At 49.9% G+C, this 19,687-nt stretch overlaps 1 long non-coding RNA gene across 1 annotated transcript; it reads right to left on the reverse strand.

Annotated features, from left to right (window-relative positions):
* Positions 1–12,934: 12,934 nt before the first annotated feature.
* LOC138924167 (uncharacterized) lies at positions 12,935–18,266 on the reverse strand. Its single transcript, XR_011438910.1, has 3 exons — positions 18,159–18,266; positions 16,226–16,522; positions 12,935–14,452 (listed from the first exon to the last, which is right to left on the reverse strand). It is a non-coding gene; the product is annotated as an uncharacterized lncRNA (long non-coding RNA).
* Positions 18,267–19,687: the final 1,421 nt, after the last annotated feature.

Below are 19,687 nucleotides of genomic sequence, written 5' to 3' on the forward strand. Positions count from 1 at the left end.
CCTGGAATCAGTCATTCTCTCAGGAGGCCTGCTTCCTGTAAGTGGAGAAGGGTGCCAAATTTACTTCTAAAATAAAACAAAGACAAAACAGAGAGCACACAGCTCCTCAATAAATGTAATCAATATTTAAAACATGCTCTGATCTATGCCATTGCCAGTTAAACAAAAGAGAAGCAAAGTTAGATTGTTAAGACAAGATAGTTTGGGTTTAGACATATGCAAATACCTAAATAAAACAGAATAGAGCTACTGTAAATAGATCTAGTCATAGATCAGACCTCAGAATATGACAAAGGATCATTACAATTGTCTATTCAACTAATGGAGTTAATGGCTTTTTTGTTTGTTTGGTTGGTTGGTTTTGGTGAGGAAGATTGTCCCTGAGCTAACATCTGTGCCAATCTTCCTCTATTTTGTGTGTGGGACACCACCATGGCATGGGTTGATGAGCAGTGTGTAAATCTGCACCTGGGGTGCAAACCAGCAAACCCCAGGCCACTGAAGCAGAGTGCGTAAACTCAACCACTATTCCACCAGGTGGGCCCCCAGTGGTTTTTTTGGTTTGTTTTTTTTAGGAAGATTGGCCCTGAGCTCACATCTGGTGCCAATCCTCCTCTTTTTGCTGAGGAAGACTCGTCCTGAGCTAACATCTGTGCCCATCTTCCTCTACTTTATACATAGGATGCCTGCCACCGCATGGATTGATAAGCTGTGCATAGGTCTGCGCCTGGGACCCAAACTGGTGAAGCCTGGGCTGCTGAATGGAGTGCACAAACTTAACCACTACACTTCCGGGTTTGCCCCCCGCCCCCGACCAGTGGTTTTTTGAATATTAAGAATAATCAACTTAGGGGCCGGCGTGGTGGCATAGTGGTTAAGTTCGTGTACTCTGCTTCAGTGGCCCAGGTTTCGTGGGTTTGGATCCGTGTGCAGACTCAGCTCTGCTCATCAAGCCACGCGGTGGCGGCATCCCACATAAAACAGAGGAAGATGGCACAGGTGTTAGCTCAATGTCAAGCTTCCTCAAGCAAAAAGAGGAAGATTGGCAACAGTGTTAGCTCAGGGCCAATCTTCCTCACACACACACAAAAATAATAATAAACTTAGTTTCTTCTTCTCACAATTCAAAAAAATAAGCTCTCCATATACTAAAGCCTTAATTAGGAAAACAAAACAGAATTACTACAAGAACATTTAGAAAAATACCTTTAGAAGAGAGAGGTAGTGCAAGACTTCCTAAGTCAGCACAAAGTGCGCCCACGTTCGTAGCTGTTATATCTTTTTAGTGGCCTCTTCCTTTTATTGTTGCCTGTTCATCACTATTAAACTCTGCCTCAAAGTCAACCTCATCTGATAACATTTGTGTACCAGCTTGATTAGCATATTTGCAGTATGTTTCCCTTGTCCCTTTAGGTTCCATCATTTTCTATCATTCTATCCATCATTTCTAACATATCATCTACGTTCCATCATATATCTATCAATCTGTCATTGGAGTGGCATAACTCCTGCCACTACTTATAGCTGGATTTTCGTTTTTAAAATACAACCTGAAATTTTATCTTTTAATGAGTTTATTTAATCCATTTACACTTATTATCATTCCTGATATATTTGCACTTATATCTAAAATTTCGTTTGGTGTTTCTGTTAACCACGCTTGTCCTTGGCATCTTCTAAAATTTTTCTTGACTATTTAAATTGGTCATTCATGTCTTCCTAGGAATCTGACCAATTCATCTACTTTGTTTAATATGTTGGCATGAGGTTATTAACAATTTTTCTTGGTAATCTCTTAAATTTTTGTAGGGTCAGTAATTTTATTCCTGCCAGTAGCGCTTTGCAATCACCCTACCAATTTAAAATATTCCCACAAATTTCCAGAATTTTCCCTGAGGATCAGCACCATTCCTGCTGACTCTCATGAGGCAGGGGATTTTTCAGATCACCATTGTGTGGTCCAAGGGGCACACTGTGTGTTTGACCTGGAGAATGGCTGGATGTTGGGGTCAGTTGGGGAGGAACCCTGCAGAGTTGCACATCTGTGATGAACGTTCGCTGCGCGGGACAGGCCAGCAATCTGGCGAGTAGATAAGACTTACAGGAGGCTGTTAAGAGCATTGGAAATGGTAGTTCTAGAAATCTAAGGTTTTGTTTTATTTTTAGTAATATAGGAAAAGACAGTATATCATGATATAATAAGATAACAATAATAATCAAAGAATAGACAGATCCACAATAGCAACAGTTTTAGAAGGAAAACCCAATCTCCTGGATTTTATAAGCATTCACTTATCAATTCAGTCTTTAAAATATCTGATAGGGCCAGCCCAGTGGCATAGTGGTTAAGTTCACATGCTCCCCTTCAGCGGCTCAGGGTTCATGGATTCGGATCCTGGGCACAGACTTACACACGATTCATCTAGCCATGCTGTGGTGTCCCGTGTACAAAATAGAGGAAAATTGGCACAGATGTTAGCTCAGGGCCAATCTTCCTCAAGCAAAAAGAGGAAAATTGGCACAGATGTTAGCTCAGGGCCAATCTTCCTCAAGCAAAAAGAGGAAAATTGGCACAGATGTTAGCTCAGGGCCAATCTTCCTCACACACACACACAAAATATCTGACAGAGGGGCCAGTCCCCATGGCCTAGTGATTAAATTTGGTGGGCTCCACTTTGGCAGCTAGGGTTCCATTCCTGGGCGCAGACATACACCACTCGCCTGTCAGTGGCTATGCTGTGCTGGCAGCTCAAATACAAATAGAGGAAGATTGGCAATGGATGTTAGCTCAGGCGAAACTTCCTCAGCAAAAACAATTATAAATATATATATCTGACAGAGGCCTTTTTTATATGGAAAGAGTTACTTACAGTTGCTTGGTTTTCATTAATATTCAATTTAATAAAGTTGAAAGTTTAAAATATAGCTTTCTCTTAAGCCTTTAAGCTCAATGTACTAATCGGGTTAATTTATTCATAAATTAGTAATTAGTAATTTTGTATAAAAATAACATTGCTTTCACTTATTCTTTAATTCATATTCAGTTAAGTTTAACCGATAATATTTCCTTAAACATTTAACCCCATTTAACTATTATGGTTCATTAAATCCCCTTAAACGTTTTAAATTATAATCCCAAACTTAATATATTTGATTCTCTCAAGGGTGTCAGACATCCAACAAGGCTGATGACTGATAAGATAAACAAACCTTGTCTCGCGTGGAAACTCCAGTTACAATCTGAAGGCATCTGGGAACACCTAAAAACACGTCAACCTTCCAGGGAGTCAAACACTATTTTCCAAATTAAATAAATCTTCATGCATGTTTTAAAGTAAAATGATGTCTAGTAATAAATGTTTCAAATTAAAATAATATGATTAGTATGTCATATTTTCTTCAATGTTTAGAACACCTTAAATAACAATTACATATAATTTTTCATGATAGTTATAAAACATCCTTAAACGTCACATGGAAGTATTAATCCTGTGAGTTTCGCTTGCTTTACCACCTCTGTGCTTTATTACGAACCTCCCTGAGTGGGAAAGTCACTTCTGGACGCGGGGAGCAGATGGACCATCGCAGCCCAGCCGCGGGCCTGGGCCTGGGCCGCTGCAGATCCGAGTCTGAACTCCGAGGTTCGGCAGCTTGGACATCACGTCCGTGCTGATGCACCTGGAGACTCAGTCTCGCCCCCTCACCCTGCCTTAAGGGCACGGGACTCTAAATCCCCAAATTCCACAGTCAGATTTTAAAATCTTTACTGTAACTTCTTTCACAAGTGGATCTCTCTTGCCAAGTGGATGCCATACTCCTCACGGATTGCGTTTCCTCTCGTGTCTCACTGACGTAATTTCTAGAACCATTCTACTGATATCCCTCCTTTGTGCTCCCCCCGAATCGTGTGTGATTTAGCATAGCTCCTGAATTGTTTAAATTTATTCATTCAACCAAAACGTATTGTGCCCCTCCCATGTTCCAGGCACTATTCCAGGTCCCGGAAATACAACAGGAAAGAAAACAGAAAAACCCCAACACTCCTGCCCTCCTGGAGCTTCCGTTCCTTCTCACCGTCTTGAGCTACCACTTGGAGGCAAGGACGGACTCTGTCACTGGAAACCCCAGCTGGCTCAGGGCCCAGCGTGTGACGATGATACCATAATAGCTAACGTTTCCAAGAACTTTGCTGGGCCTCTCGTGGGATCCTGGCGGCCACCTTGTGTTGGGGGGGGGGTCACTTTTCAGATGAGGAAGCGGGCACACCGGCAGTCAGTACCAGGGCCTGGATCCTAGACCTGTCAGTTTTCTGGCTCGTGTTTCATGGCTGTGCCACACTGCCTCCTAGAGTAGTGTGAGATAAATCCGTGGGAAATTCCAGTGGCCCTAACCAGCTGGTTACCCTGGTGTGTGTTGACAAACCATCTGCTCATCTCCCCCGCCCACCCCACCTCATGCCTTTCTTCTGCTCCCCCTGACCAGAGTGTCTGCGGATGCTTTATTTATATATAATGCACTTAATTTAAACCAACTGTGCACCAGGTGTCCGGGGCCAGATGCTATCAGGAAACTCTTGCCCTACATTTGCAAGTGGGAAAATGGGATTAGATTAAACCCAAAGGGAAAAGCTATGTGGCGTCTTCCGTTCATCTCCTCCTACCCCTTCCGTGGCTGATCGTGTGCAGGCCAGAGCCAACAGGTGTCCCATGGGGAAGCCACAGGGCCTGGATGCTGGCACGCCAGCCATCGCTGAGAAGAGTGGGCAGATTCAGCTTTGCTTGGATTCTTAGCGCCTGAAGGACATGACCAAGGTCACTAGTTAAATTCCTAGTAAGGCCAAGTTGAGGGGCACTGGCTCCCAGAGCCCACGTCTGTGCCGCCCCACAAGAGTGACAAATGGAAAGGGTCCTGCTGGCCTGCAGGGCACTGAGGCCGACTTCTGCAGCCCCCAGGCTCGGGCTAGGGTGCTTGACAAACACTGTCTCTTTAAACCTCACGTAAGTTGACGAGGTCAGAAACTTTACAGATGGGGAAACTGAGGCTCGAAGTGGGGACCCTCCCTTCTCACAGCATGCTCGCGCTTCTGACTGAGCCCTTACGACGCTGCCCAGATAGCAAAGCGGGGCTTTGGCTGTGACAAGATTCTGAAGCTTAGAAACCTCAACGAGCAGGACTTGGAAAACCTGTGCGTGGTTTTCAGTCTGTGGGACGCAGGTTTGTCTTCACCTCCAGAGCAGATTGTTCCTCCGTTTTGGCAAAATCTCTAGACGTGAGGCTCCAGAACGTGAGCTGTCTGTGGACCTTGGGAGAAAATTGTGAAGACGCCGTTGGTAGATGCTTTGGCCTGGGAAGCGAATGCCCTGGCTGGGCATGCAGATTGCTGTGTAGACGGAGCCGGAGCCCTAACTCAGCCCCAGCTTTGCTGGCAAGAGGAGGGGAGAGAGGCTTCTCGGCCATGCCTGAACTGAGCTGACACCCTGCCGCAGTGCTGCCGGCTCTCGGTGGGGGACCAGCCCCGACTGTTGCAGGAAATGCAGAGCAGAGGAGAGAAGCCCGAGCGGCAGGATCAGGATCTGGCACGTGGGACAGAGCATTCCAGGGGGGTCAGTCCCAACGGAAAGGCTTCAGAACGTGGCAAGAAGAGTCCTTCCTCCTCTTAGAGCCCAGCACCATCCTGGCACCCCGGGCAGCAGGCAATTTGGGGACACGAGGAGACAGCCCCCTAGATGCAGCTAAGGCAGTTTCCCAAGGCGCCTTCAGCAGCAGCGAAGGAATCGCTCCCTCTTCAGACTCCTTCGCGGGCAGGGGCCTCGGCCAGGGTGGGGCAGGATAGGAAAAGAGGGTCTGCGGGTGGCGTGCAGTGGCCCTGGTGCAAGGAAGTGGGTCAGATGGGAGTGGACACGTTCAGGAGCCTCTTAAAAAGGTCCTTGTTTTTAGTCATCGTTGAATAAAAGTCACAGCAAAAAGCAGTCAGTTACCTTTTCATGTTTTTGTAATATTGCTTTAAAACAAAACTGTAATTCTTTGTTTCCCATGCAATAGTTTAGTCTCACTAACACTAAAATGATTTTGATAAGGAGATAAGAACAATTAAGATGGTGGGGGTTCAGGCCATTGTGATTTGGACTTTGAGAAATACTGTGAATGCTTCTTGGACTCACGCGTTGGTGACAGCGAGCAGAGCCGTCCCCAACTGCTCGTCACCCACGCTGCCCGAGGTGGGACTAGGTTCAGACGTATGTGACAGGAATCCCCACACACCCGGGGCTTAGACAGTGGCGATTGTTGCAGTAACGGCCTGCAACGAATCACTCCTGACTATAGCTAGGCCCTTGGTGACATGCGTGGACCAATGGGACATTAGCAAATGTGACACAGACAGGGGCTTGGAAAGCACTTGCATATCGGGACCTGCCTTCTCTTTTTCATGAGCGCTGAGATGGCCACATGAAGAAGCTTAGGCTGACCTACTGGAGGGTAAGACCCTCTGGAGCAAAGATGAGCCATCCCAGCTGAGGCCCCCTAGACTGTCCAGCCCAGACCATCCAGCTCTGGCCAATCCTCCAGCCACCCAGCTGACCCATAGAATCAGGAGCTAAATAAGATGGCTGTTGTGGGAAGCCTCTGAGTCTGAAGTGGTTTGTCACACAGCAAGAGCTAACAGATGCGTATAATACAGACGCTGGTTATCTTGGTCTCATAAACGAGACTCTGAGGCCCAGGGGTGGCACAGCACTCCGCTTTGTCGTGGACTAAAGCTTCTTCTGTCCTGTTGCTCTTCCAGCCTCGGTGTGTGGCTTATTCTGCATGCTCCAGGTGGTCGCCCAAGCCCCAGCTGGAGCCGTCTGATTTCCAGCCAGCAGGAAGCGGGGCAGAGGGAGTGACGGAAGAAGAGTTTCCTCCTTCTCTTACAAACGCTCCGGAAGTTTCACACGCCACTTACACTTACAACTTGTCGACTAGAGCTTAGCCACGTGGCCACAGCCACTTACAGGACAGACTGGGAAATGGAGTCATTTCTGGGAGCCATTGGCCCAGCTGAAAATCAGAATTTTGTTTTTGACTTTGTTTTTAACTAAAGAAGAAGGGAAATGGCATTTTCGGGAAATGGAGCAGCTTCTGCCTGACTTGTCTCTGCTGTGGACTGCTGCAGCCCAGGCCTGCATGCAGCCTCGACTCTCCAGCGCTCAGCAGGTGCTCCCAACACTTGGGGAACGCTGCCACGTGGATGACGGATGGGCTATTCCTAGACCCCTGAGGGGCCCCACAAGTTCAGGGATCGCACCCCACTCGCGCAAATGGTTGACATAACCCTACTGCCAGCGACTGGGTGCCCGACCTTATTAGCGAGGCTTCAGAACACAGCAAGAAAACCAAGTCAGAAATCCTGCTCTGTCACTTCATTCCTGGGTGACACTGGACAAAGTGGCCAACCTTAAGTTTCCTGTCTTTAAAATGAAAATAAAAATCTCTGCCTTAATGGGGACTTATTGCCTAGCAGGTACAGGGTTTTTATCTGGGGAGATGAAACGTTCTGGAAATAGATGGCGGTGAGGATTGCACACATTGTGGGTGGAATTGCTGCCACTGATTTGTACACTTAAGAACGGTTTAGAAAACTTCCTACCTCACAAGCTTGCCATCTTTGCATGCAGCCTCCTGTGAGCTTATGGAAGACGTGGCAAGGGAAGCCGGGAGAAGACCAAAGTAAGAAGCCCTCACAGGAGGGGGGGCTGGGATGGGCGGGCGGTGCACGGCTGTGGTCGGGGGACCGTAATCACATTTTCCAGGCCTGCTCTGTGTCTGGAACCAGAGCCACGTGTGTTCTCTTGGCAGCAGGCGGACGGCGCAGAGAAGTGCCTGACACGCAGAGTTAGTGGTGTGGACGATCTCCGGGGGCCTTCTGTGCAGAGCTGATAGCACTTGTGTTCGCAAACCCAGAAACTTTATAAATGGAGCTGGGTGAGACAGTTCACTCAGCCTGGACAGAATTGGTCGTTCACGCTTGATGCGACCAACACTTAATGAGCACCTGTGTGCAGTCGGAGGGGGCCACTAATAAATGTTCTGGTTCTTGCCTCAGGACGTAAGGTCAAATTCCGTTTCCCCACTGCCTCAGCTTCAGCAAATGAGAGAAGAGCATACGCAATGTGTGTTACACTGGGTGAAGGAACCCCCTCCCATTCCCGCCTGCATGACCGCAGACGCCGGCAAGATGCAGCCTCCATTGCCCTTGTCTGTGAGTGACTACTGTGTATGTCACTGAGATTTTGGCCTTGTTTGTCACTGCAGCAGCATCTGGCCTAACCCGGCTGATTTCACGTCCCACCGCGGGCTAAGGGAGTATTTTAACACAGAGATTAAACTCTGGCGTTAAGGAGGCTGAGTTTCAGTCCGGGTTAGCTGCTTTCTCACTGCATCATCTCAGACAAGCCCATGAACTTCTCTGTGCCTATTTCCCACGTTTAGAAAATGGAGACAATGGAAACCACCCCACAGGGTTTTATGAGGATTAAACCAGGTGAACAACACAGCCGAGCACATGGTGAGTCCTCAGAAGTGTGTGGTGATGACGATCTCCCACAATTCTCACGACAGCTCTGTGCGGTTTGTTGCTGTGTCCAGCACTGAGGTTTTGGCTACGTTACTGCAGTGCGCCCTGACCCCAGCCCTGACCCTAGCCACGCCAGCAGCACTGACCCATCGGTTGACCTTTCAGAGGTCCCCAGGAGCTGTCCAGCTCCAGCATGCCCCTACTTCTCCTCCTGTCCTCATCTGCTCTCGACAGGGCTCGTTTGCTTGCTCAACTTGCCCAGTGACCACATCCATGTAAAAGACCCCCCGGGACAGAGGCTCAGAGCTGCAGCCACTGTCCTGGTCCCTGAGTCAGAGACCGCCGTCCTGCTTTACCGCCTAAAATGCAGGCCAGCAACCAGCCCCTCAGATTGGGATCCATCTGATTCCCTTCTGCACCAGACTCACCTCTTAGTCTGCCAAAGACAAACGATTTATTTGAACCATTTTCTAAAAACAGTCATTGGTGCCCAAGTGAAAATATCCCAAAGATGCAAAAGTACATAGAGAGATGACCTCCCGCCCTCCTCCTGGACTCCCACTGCCCTCCCCAGAGGCAACCACAGGGACCTGCTTCCTCAAAGGCGGTCTTAAACCCGTTCCTTGTTTCTTCCTGCGTCTGTGCCCCCACAGGGAACACCCTCCGGAGCTAACGTCCTTCCTGTCCTGGAGCAGCACCCACTGCACTCTCCCACCAGCACCGCCCCTCCTGGCCCCCTAATCCTGCACATCCTGCTGCACTTGTTCAAGCAGCCTTCTCCGGAAGAGTTCGTCGGCAATTCCAGCTGGTACTCACCTCCCTTCCTCCTGACAACAGGACTATTTCTGTCCCGTGTTTGGACGTTTTGTCGCATCCGATTTATCAGGTGCTAGTTTCTAATTGCTCCGTGTGGCCACCCCCAGTGCCCCAACCAGGCTGAAGGTCGACTTTCATCCCCATGGCTTCCATGGCCACCCTGTCACTCCCACGTCCACTCTCCTGAGTTTCAGACACATTTCCAGTTGAAACTGGACATCTTCCCAGTTGTCCTATGGGAATGTCCAAAACGGAATTCTCGCTTTTGCCCTTATCTTACTCTTCTCTAATCTCCTCTCTCAACGGATGGCCTCAACGTCTATGTAGTCGTCCAGACTTGAGACTTTCGTCCCCTAAACCCCCACATGGCCTGCCTGAGCCCCCTCCAGGAGGACGTGTGCGTGGGAGGCTGGGAAAGGCCCCACAGGCCGGCGGCTGTGCATCAGAGCGTCCCTCGCGTCGCCCCCTCTCCCTGCAGTCCTGCTGTCTCTGCCCTTGGAGCGGCTCCCAGCACCTCTTGCCTGGTTTACAGAACCCGCCTCCAAAGTGCTCTCCCTCCCGCCAGTCTCCTGCCTCCATCCACCTTCTCCTCCCACAGTGCCACCTTCCTGAAGGATACGTGTGATCCTATCACCTTCCTGCTCAGAAACCCTTCAAGGTCCCCCCAGCCTGGGGCCCCTCCAGATCGGCCTCCTGTTCTCCTCCCCTCCCACTGCCACCGCCCCGTGCCCCTGACACCGGGCCAGGTGACCACCTGCCATTCCCCATACGGAAGCCCCACTCACGCCTTTTCTCCTGTTATCCCCTGATTTCCTCCCTCCTCTCTTCCACCCACCCTGCCCGGACACCAGGGTCCAGCACGAAGGTCATCTCCTTCCTGAGACCTTGCCCTCCGCCTCCAGCCCTGACCCCTGTCCTGGGCAGCATTAGCTGCTTTTCCTCTATGCCCCGTGTCTGTGTCTGTGCGTAGGCATCACATGGGCGGTTGTGTCCACCCAAGAGTGAGCAGGTGTCATCCATTCATCCAGCGTCCCCAGTGCCAGGCTGCTGAGGGGACAGACGTTCAATCTACGTCTATCAGACACATGAATGAGTGAATGAATGAATGAGTGAATGAACGCGTGTCACATGGTTTTTAAATCTGTAAACAAACAGATTGCCGTGTGTACTCTTTAAGGGCCCTTGGAGCTCTGAAATTCTGTTACTTAGAGCTCCTGGGGGTCTCCACAGTCAGGCTTTTCCCTCCTTCCTTCCATTCAAGTGTTTGTTACTGAGAGCTCCCTGTGCGCCAGGGCCTGGGCAGGGCGCTGGGGAAACCGAGGACACTGAGGAATCTTTCCTGCCTTCAAGGAGCTCCCAGCCCAGTGGGGGGTGCAGGCGGGAATGCGGGATCCAGACGCCCCTTTCAGAGGGCAGCTTTCTCTAACATCCGGGTCACCAGGTCTGGTCCTGCTGTCTCTCTCTGGTTTGTCCACTACGGTCAGCATCACGCACATTTCCCCGGTCGTCCCAGTCCCTCTGTGGGCCACCTCCTTTACTGCTGATCTCTGCTTGAAACTCTAAATCGTGGTCACCTGATAGAGTGAGGCGCCCCCGCTGGCACCAGGAAGGAGCTGGAGAGGGGCAGGCTCCCCTCCCTGACCACCGCTCTCTTAGGTCTTCCTGAGACCACCCTTCCAGGCTGTTCAGGTGTCCATGACTTCCCCCTGAGGAAGGCTGGGACAATTTCAGGACTCGGACCCTTCCCACCCAGGGGGTCCCTGGTGAGCACTCCCCACTCTAACCTGCTTCCCTCTGCTCTTGGGTTTGTATCTTCTCCCCCAAGCACTGTCCATCTGAACCGACACCCACCTCTCCACGAAGAGCCGTATTCCCACCTGCAAGGGGAGGTATCAATCCTTGAACCCACTTATCCCCCCTCCTCCCCAAGTAATGCCCTGAATCTGAGTCATCACTTCCAGGAGGGCCACGCAGCCAGCAGTCATCAAGACTCAAGAACCGTCTGGAGAGAGAGGGGGTTCCAGGTCCCGTGGTCAAGGATGAACAAGGGTCCTCAAGGTTAGATTCCCTTTTCCACTTTGACTGGCATGAGCATTGGTCATCCTCAGCCGTCTCATTAGCCATGGGGCTGAATTAAGCAAATACATGCTTCCCAACAACACACAGTGTTCTCTGGAAACGTTGTGGTCCTTGTCAACCCTTACTGAACAAGGAGAGGCTTCTGGACTGCCAGAATGCCGCGCTCATCTCTGACGTCGGCGAGCCCCATTCCTGTGCAGAGTGGAGCAGGATTCAGTTCCTTTTCTGTACCATGGGAGAGTTGACTTAATAAGGGACAGTGATACCATCTAAGGGCTGTTCCCAGTGTTGCTCCAGGAGAACACGCCTCTGTGTGTTCACTGTTGCAACTCAACATCATGTGCAGTGAAGAACACAGTCGGTGCTCAATAATTGACTGTTCCCCATCTGGTAAATGATACCACCAGTTACCCAGTTGCTTAGGATAAAAACCTTGACTCCCCTCTCTCCTCCATCCCATCTCCAATTTGTAAGCAGTTTGCTCCATCTTCGGAAGACATCCCAAACTCGACCGCTTCAGTCTACAGCCACCGTGCCCTGCGATATTTTCCTTCACTTCACTTATCACCTACATGATAGCGTAAATCCACAGGCGAGCCTCATCCTTTGTGGACTCTGTGTTTGTGAATTCACCTACTCACTAAAATTCATGAGTGATCCCCAAATTGATACCCTCGGTGCTTTCACTGTGGTTCACAGACACACGCAGAGAGGTGAGCGCTTTGAACCAGCTGAGGTCCAACAAGGAGCCCTCTGCCTTCTTGTTTCAGCTCTCAGACTACAAACAACTGTCTTTTTTATGGCCTGTTTGGTGTCACATTCGCATTTTTGTGGGTTTTGTTGGTGATTTTACTGTTTTGTTTTGTTTTGTTTTGAGGAAGATTAGCCCTGAGCTAAGATCTGCTGCCAATCCTCCTCTTTTTTGATGGGGAAGACTGGCCCTGAACTAACATCCATGCCCATCTTCTACTTTATATGTGGGACACCTACCACAGCATGGCTTGCCAAGCGGTGCCATGTCCTCACCTGGGATCCTGAGCCAGCGAACCCTGGGCCACTGAAGCGGAATGTGCGAACTTAACGGCTGCACCACTGGGGTTTGCCGGGCTGGCCCCCGATCTTACTGTTTAAAATGGCCCCCAAGCACAGGGCTGACTCGCTGCCTAGTGCTCCTCAGTGCAAGAAGGCTGGGATGTGCCTCATGGAGAAACACGCGTGTTACAGAAGCTTCCTTCGGGCCTAGAGTTGTAGTTACAGATTATGGCGCTGTTGGCCACGAGCGCAATGTTAGCGGATCAACAATATATATTAAACAAGATGTCTTTAAACAGGAGCACACATGGGACAAGGTTATACGCAGATCAGTTGACGGCCATGTGACCAGAGGCTCACAGGACCTAACCCTGTATTTCTCCAGAACGATGCTTCCGTGTTTGCTCCCTCAGTGCTCACGGTGACTTTTCACAACATAACTACTGCAAAGAATGAGAATCAACCGTATTTATTTGTTTGTTTGTCATCTGACTCACAGCAAGAATGAAAACTCAATGAGGGCAGACACTGTCTATGCTGGGACGACGCCTGGCGCATAGTGGATTCTTCATAAATACTTGCTGAATCAGGGACTACATTAGGGGACATTTTGCCTGGAACTTAAATGATGGGGAAAATTGCGTCTTGATTTTCATTACTCTCCAACTGAAACTAAATAGTTCCTTCAGTCATGAACATGGGCAACAAGTCACAGTAGAATGAGCAGCATCCGTGACGATCACAATAGAAATCACTGGCATTTTCAAATCACAGTACAGTTGTGTAGAAAACTTGAAATATAGTTTTACTCTCATCAATACTTGGAATTATAGTAGGTATTTTGCCGATCACCAGATATGATTACTTATATAATGTGTTAATGAAGAAATATTTCTGAGCCACACATTTTAATAATTGTCTTGAGTATAATTGATTTCCTTTGAAATCCTGTGGTTTTCATTTTCTGCATTTAAAACATTAAACATTAAAACGTTCTGAGAAGGGATCCACATGCCTCCCCCACTATCGATGAGGTCCACGACACAAAAGAGTTCAAGAACCTTCGTCTAGCTTCAGGTCAAGGCCACATTCAGGTAACATGTCCAGGGTCATGAAGCAACTTAGACAGAATGGGGACCCACACCCAAAAATGCCTGCCAGCGTCACCACAGAGGGGGTGTCCTCCTTCTGAGGGCTCTTCCACAGAGATGTCCTCTGTGCATCCCCTCGGACATCAGCGAGAGCACAGGCGGGAAGTTTCCACTGGATCCCATCAGGGGTGTCCAGCGCTGACCACATGCAGGGCCTTCTGCTTCTTCAAGGGCGACCTGAAAACCACTACTGCCACAGACGCACAAAGTACAGAAGCCAAGAGTAAGGGTTTACAGATCGTTACAGCAATTTGAAACTAATGATAAAATAACTAAGGCTTACGTTGTGTATATATCTTTGTTTTTTAAAAATGTCATTTTATTTTGCAAAGTCATTAGTCTGCAATGAATTGAAAATTTACAAAAACAAAAACTAAGCAAAAAAACACTGCTCTTTCCTCCACATGGAGCTTGAGAATCACCATTGTGGGGCGTACAGTGGACAGGGGGTGGGGAAGGAGACGTGGATGCAGCAGGGCTAACGCTCGGAAAACACGAATAAAATGCAGGACACGGAGCACATCCGACCAGCAGCTCTGGGGCAGACAGGGGGCGGGGGAGGTGTCTGAGCCGTTTGACCAACATCTACAGGTGGAGATGATGCCTTCCTGGTGTCCCAGGCAGTGGGCTCAGCGGTGGTCCTGGGTGTGCCAGGAAAGGTGGTCTTCAGGCACGACAGGGCACAAGCCAGTGTGTCGGTGGTGAGTGGGGCAGGACACAGTGGGAGAGCAGCCCGGGAGGGCTCGTGGGAGCACACCACGATGGAAACAAGCTGAGGATATGGGGCTTTTTCAGCAGCTGTGAAGAGCCATGGACCTATCTGGAGCACAGAATAAAATGATTGCATCTTAGTTTTAAATGATAATATTTATTGAGTCAAACTAAATTTACAAAGTTCTCAGGTCCTGACTCTTTCAGAGAGGAGAATTTCCCTTTTCCATCAGAACGTGCAAACACACGAAACTGATTTCCATGCCTGGATGAACACGTGCAAGGATGTGCAAGAATGAGGAATGCCCTGGAAAACCAGTTTGCCACTTCTCCCCACCTCTGCTCCTCTCTTCCCTCACTTAGCACTTTCTGTGAGGGTGGAAATGGTCCCTGCTGAACTGGTAGCCACTAGCCACAAGTGGTTGGTCGCTGGGCCCTTGAAGTATGGCTACTGTGACTGAAGAACTGAATTTTATTTGATTTTAATGCCAATAGCCACCTGTGTCTAGTGGCTGCCATACTGGACAGAGCAGTGACTTTTACTACCATGAGCACAGAGAAGGAAGATGGAGATGCAAGAAGTCTCCAGGCAGGCCGTCCTGGCATATTTTGCTAATGAGAACAGTCAAAATGGAATGAAGATGGAAATGAGTCCTTCTGCTTTTAACCCAAACATGTGTGTTTTAACCTATTTGTGTCCAGTGGGCCTCTCGGAAGGAGGCCTGGGAGCCGGGAGCATAGGGCTCACTCCTGATTCTGCTCTGAGACCTCAGACAGGTCAGCTCCAGGGGCAGGGCGAGAACTGACGTCCACTGAGCGTCAGCAAGTACCAGGCAGGGGTGTCAAGCCTTTTTACAGAACATCCCGTTTGAAGGTCGCAGCAAACCTGCGAAATGGCATTTTTATTCTGATGTTACAGGTGAGGAAAAGGAGGTTCAGCGAGGTGCGCAGTTTGCCCGTCTCCCAGGCTGTGAGGTGCAGAGAAGGCGTTTAGATATCTAGAGCCGTTCTACGGCCTAAGCTCTTTCCACTGGCCCCTGGGCCTCCCTGAACTCTTCTTGTCACGAGTGAGACAAGGCTGGTGGGCCTCGTGCTGTCCGCCCTCTGGATGAAGGGGAGGCGACGCTAGACTAGTGAGGAGGAGACGGTGGGGGAGGGCGCTCGAGGGAGGGGGGTGTTTTCTGAGAATACAGGCAGGCACGGCGTTCTGAGACGGTTCCGCGCTCTCACTGATATTGAAAACGCTTTAAATTTTCCATTTAAGAAACGCCCGAGGCCAGGTCTGCTGCAATAATGTAAAAGCCAATATCAGTTTGGAAAGCTTGTCACAGCCTTTCCAATTCCAGGCAACATTAAAAATGCAAGGGTTTGCTATTTAAATACAGCCTTTGGCCGCCGGCGCAGAGGACACTCGGTTAACCGCAGAGGGCAGCCGTCTCCCACCCGGGGCTCACCAGTGAAGCAGGAAGGAGGCAGAGGACGTGCTGACAAGTCTGCATCACATCAGGACAACGGCAGGCCTTCCAGACCCAGGAAGGTCTGGGTCCTCAGAGGTTGTCCAGTCCCAGTGACCGAATCAGATACCTGTTCACTGGGGGCAGGGACCGTGTTGATTTCCTTCATCCTTGCCCTCCTGGTACCCAGCCCTGTGCCTGCTGCACAGCAAGAGCTCCAGAAATATTGGTTGACTGGATGAACTAATTCATCCAGCATCTTTCTTTTAGGGTATCCTGTCATGTCCCAGGCACTGTGCTAGGCCTATAAATTGACACAGAAATCAGCCATTTGGGGAAATCAATCTCAAGTAAGTTACCACCCAAGAAGGAAGGTAAGACGTGCTAATAAATAATAATAACACACAATAGCATCAAGTTAACCTTACCATAAGTGTTAATTCTGGAGGTCTGCCAACTACAGGTGCTCGAAAATGGGCCTGATGAAGGATGCTTCTGCGGTTGGACGTGGGATTCCATGCGATCTGGGAGATGGAGTAACTGGGTGGTGGAGTCAGCAGTGAGGGCTTCTTGGAGGAGGTGCCAAGAACCACTCCTGGGGTGGGCTCGTGTCCTGGGCTCCTCCACTCAGGCTGTAGGCTCCGTGAGGGCCAGACTGTGTCTTATTCAGCTCTGCACTCCAATACCTCACATGGGGCCTGACACACAGTAGGAAGCAGCATATGCTGAAGAAATGAATGAATGAATGAACATTAGGAACCTATCAGGAATCCTAAGAAGAAGAAGCATTTATTAAGAGTTTAGAATGTACCAAATATTTTATATACATCTTCTTAGTTAGTTATAATAGTCAAGGTGCAGCCAGGAGACAGAAAACCACGTCGGTTACTTAAACAGAGTTTAATGTAAAGGAGGGTTAACTAGGTATAAAGCTGTTAACCAGGTCACTGAAAGGGTAAAATGAGAACCATAAGGTCTAACAGAGAGAGCTACTGCAGCCATCACCCGACGGGTGAGGGGCCACAGGGAAAGGGGGCAGACCGCTGAGGAGGGGGCCCTGCTGGGCTGGCGCTGATGTCTCCGATGGGATGTGAGGAAGCTAACTCTGCTCGTGTTGGAAAATCTGCACGCTGGCTTCAGCTGCTGCCATGGGGAGGCCTCGCTGCTGCCAGGGTGAAAAAGCATTGCTGGAGTGACGCTCATAGCCACCAACAAACTCCTCTCCATCCTTCAAGACCCAGGTCAGATGTCACCTCCCCTGAGAAGCCTCTCTGATCGCTTCCTCCGGATTGGCAGCAGACAGGATGGAACAAGTCTCGTCTCCCCCTCCAGCTGTGGGGTTCCCTCTACTGCCCTCACTGGCAGAACCTAGGTCAAGCAGAAATGTGATGGCAGAGACCCAGCCCCCGCATCGCAAAGTGAGTCCGGAAGAGCTGTGGAGCAGAGACGTCCCGGCTTCGCCTCTGGCACAGACGCGTTCTCATTGGTGTTGTGCAGCATGTTCTGCCATCACTCCCATTATGCAGGTGAGGAAGATGAGGGTCTGGATAAGTCAAGGGGATTCACCTACTAAGTCGGAGGGGCAGAGGCTGGTTTGAAGCCAGGACCGGCTGCTCTTAATGGCAACGCTACACCAAGTTTCCTCCACATTGTTATGTTACGAAGGCGTCAGGATAGAACAGATCTGAAGTCCCAGTGTTGCTGGGTTGGCAGCTGGGGACGGCTTGGTTGGGGGGGGGATGCAGGCATCACCAGTAAGAGTGGGGAAGCAGGCATGGGCCGGTCCTGACAAGTGTCTCCCCATGTGCCACTTTAATCTCTCCCTTTACGGTCCCGTAAGAAAGTTGACATCTTTAGTCTTTGATCAAAATTAGCCACCCAGCAAACTCCTCTCCATCCTTCACAACCCAGGTCAGATGTCACCTCCCCTGAGAAGCCTTCCTGATGTCTTCAGACCCAGCCCTGCCCCGACGGTGCTTCCACAGGACTGGGTGCTGGCTTGTCTATGTGCCACACTGGATTGAGTCTCCTTGAGGGCAGGCCTGGGTCCGCACAGGCTCTGCCTGGCATGTGGTGGGTATCCAGTGTCTAGTGATAATTATAAAGGCTTGTTTCTTCCAGAAGCTTCTGTGGGAGCACTGTCAACCTCAGGACCGGACTTTTTGACTCATTCTCTGCCTTCCAGGTGTTCTCGGTCCAGTAGTGAAGACATGTTGAAAAAGCAACCCCTCCTGGTTTAGCCCCTCACCTCTCGTCTCTTCCAACCCATTCTTCTCACGTCAGTCAGCTACACCCATTCCCCATCCACCTCCTTCTACTCCACCCTGCAGCTCTGAACCCTCTGCAATTTCCTGAACTCACCAAGCCCTTTGCATGGCTCTTTGCATCGTGGTCTTTGCAGGTGAGGCGTCCTCGAGCCCGAGCCCTGTCCTCTTGCTCCCTTTGCCTGTGTCCCTCCGACTTATCTTTTTGGTCAGCTGCTGAGTCACTCCCTCTGGGAGGTTATTGGCAGAGTAACTTGATGCTGCTGGAGCAGCCTGTTCCTGATCATGCCTCTCGTCCACTGAACTGCAGTGGCCTGCATTTGTGGGGTCTCCTCCTCTCGGCAGTGGTGAGCTCCCTGACACGTGGCAGGTGCTCTGAAAAATAAATTCGAATTAACTAGTTAATTAAAAACAAAACAGAAAACTAAGAGAGTTCTCTCCAAGGATTTTGAAAGTCACAGGCTGCCTGAGACGTGATGAAATAACTCTCTCCCATTGTCTTGGGGCCTCTGAGATGGGGGAGGAGTCAGGAGACTGAGATTGGCGTCCGGGAGGTTGGGGGGCAGCCAGTTTGTCTCTGCGAGTGTCAGTTTCTTCGTCTCTCTCTCTGTAGAGTTTCTTCATCTCTTTCCTCTGTAGAGGAGGAATAAAATCTCCTCTACTCTCCTAGGTTCTCCGGCTGGGGCCCAGGAAATTAAAATGACAAAAGATAGATTAACAAGAGAAAAACCAGTTAATAATGTGTGCAAACAGGCAGGAGAAACTCAGTGATGAGTGACACCGAGGGGTGGTGAGAACTCTGGCTGATACAGCATCTTAACAAGGAACATCAAATTTGTAGAGAAGTGACAAGACAGAGGAAAAGAGGCTTAGGCTTTTAGGGTGGGCAAACATGGGAAGGTAAACATATGGGGAAGCCGATGGAGGCTAAGGGCAGCTTTAGCGAGGTTTGCTATGAAGCTCTCCTCTCTGGGCTTGCGAGTCTACAGTCGTCCCCTGCGATCGAGTCTAGGAAGTGTCTTCCTAGGTCCCCCTCTTCCTGGTACAGGGGAGGGAGATACCCCGACAGATGGAAATTTATGTTCTGCATATGGGCAAATAGGGGGCAGGGCCAAGAGTCTTCTTTTGATTTCTGCTGTTTCTGAGTTTTCTTCAGCTGAAAATGATCTTTGTGCTCAAGGGGCGGATTCAAGGGTGGCATATTCTGATCCCCGACGGTCTAAACTTGCCTGTGCTTCCCAAAACACAGCGTTGTGACGGTACGGCACATGCGGAAACTCTGTGCCAACTGTGAAGTGCTGTACAAAGGTCAGGCATAACCATCTCCACGATCGTCGTCTCCAGGAAACAATCCGGGCTGCAGCCTTATCCACTTTCCTCATGGCAGCCCAAGCCAGGCCTGAAGTTTTCCAGCTCCTTCTCCTGGGGCCAGGCTGGGCTTCTCAGAGAAGAAAGCAGAGGCCCAGCTGAGGGCTCCTACAGCTCCACGTCCTCACACAAGCTTCCTTCTGGAGAGACAGGCAGTCTGGAGGGAAGGCGGGGAAGCCGATCCTAACTTCCTGCTCCCCAGCCCCGCCCCCACGCCTGACTCCTTTAAGACAAGCTCCTGGCGTCTGCGTTGTTCAC

Source organism: Equus caballus, chromosome 5, assembly GCF_041296265.1.
Source record: "Equus caballus isolate H_3958 breed thoroughbred chromosome 5, TB-T2T, whole genome shotgun sequence".
In the NCBI taxonomy this organism is placed as follows: domain Eukaryota; kingdom Metazoa; phylum Chordata; class Mammalia; order Perissodactyla; family Equidae; genus Equus; species Equus caballus.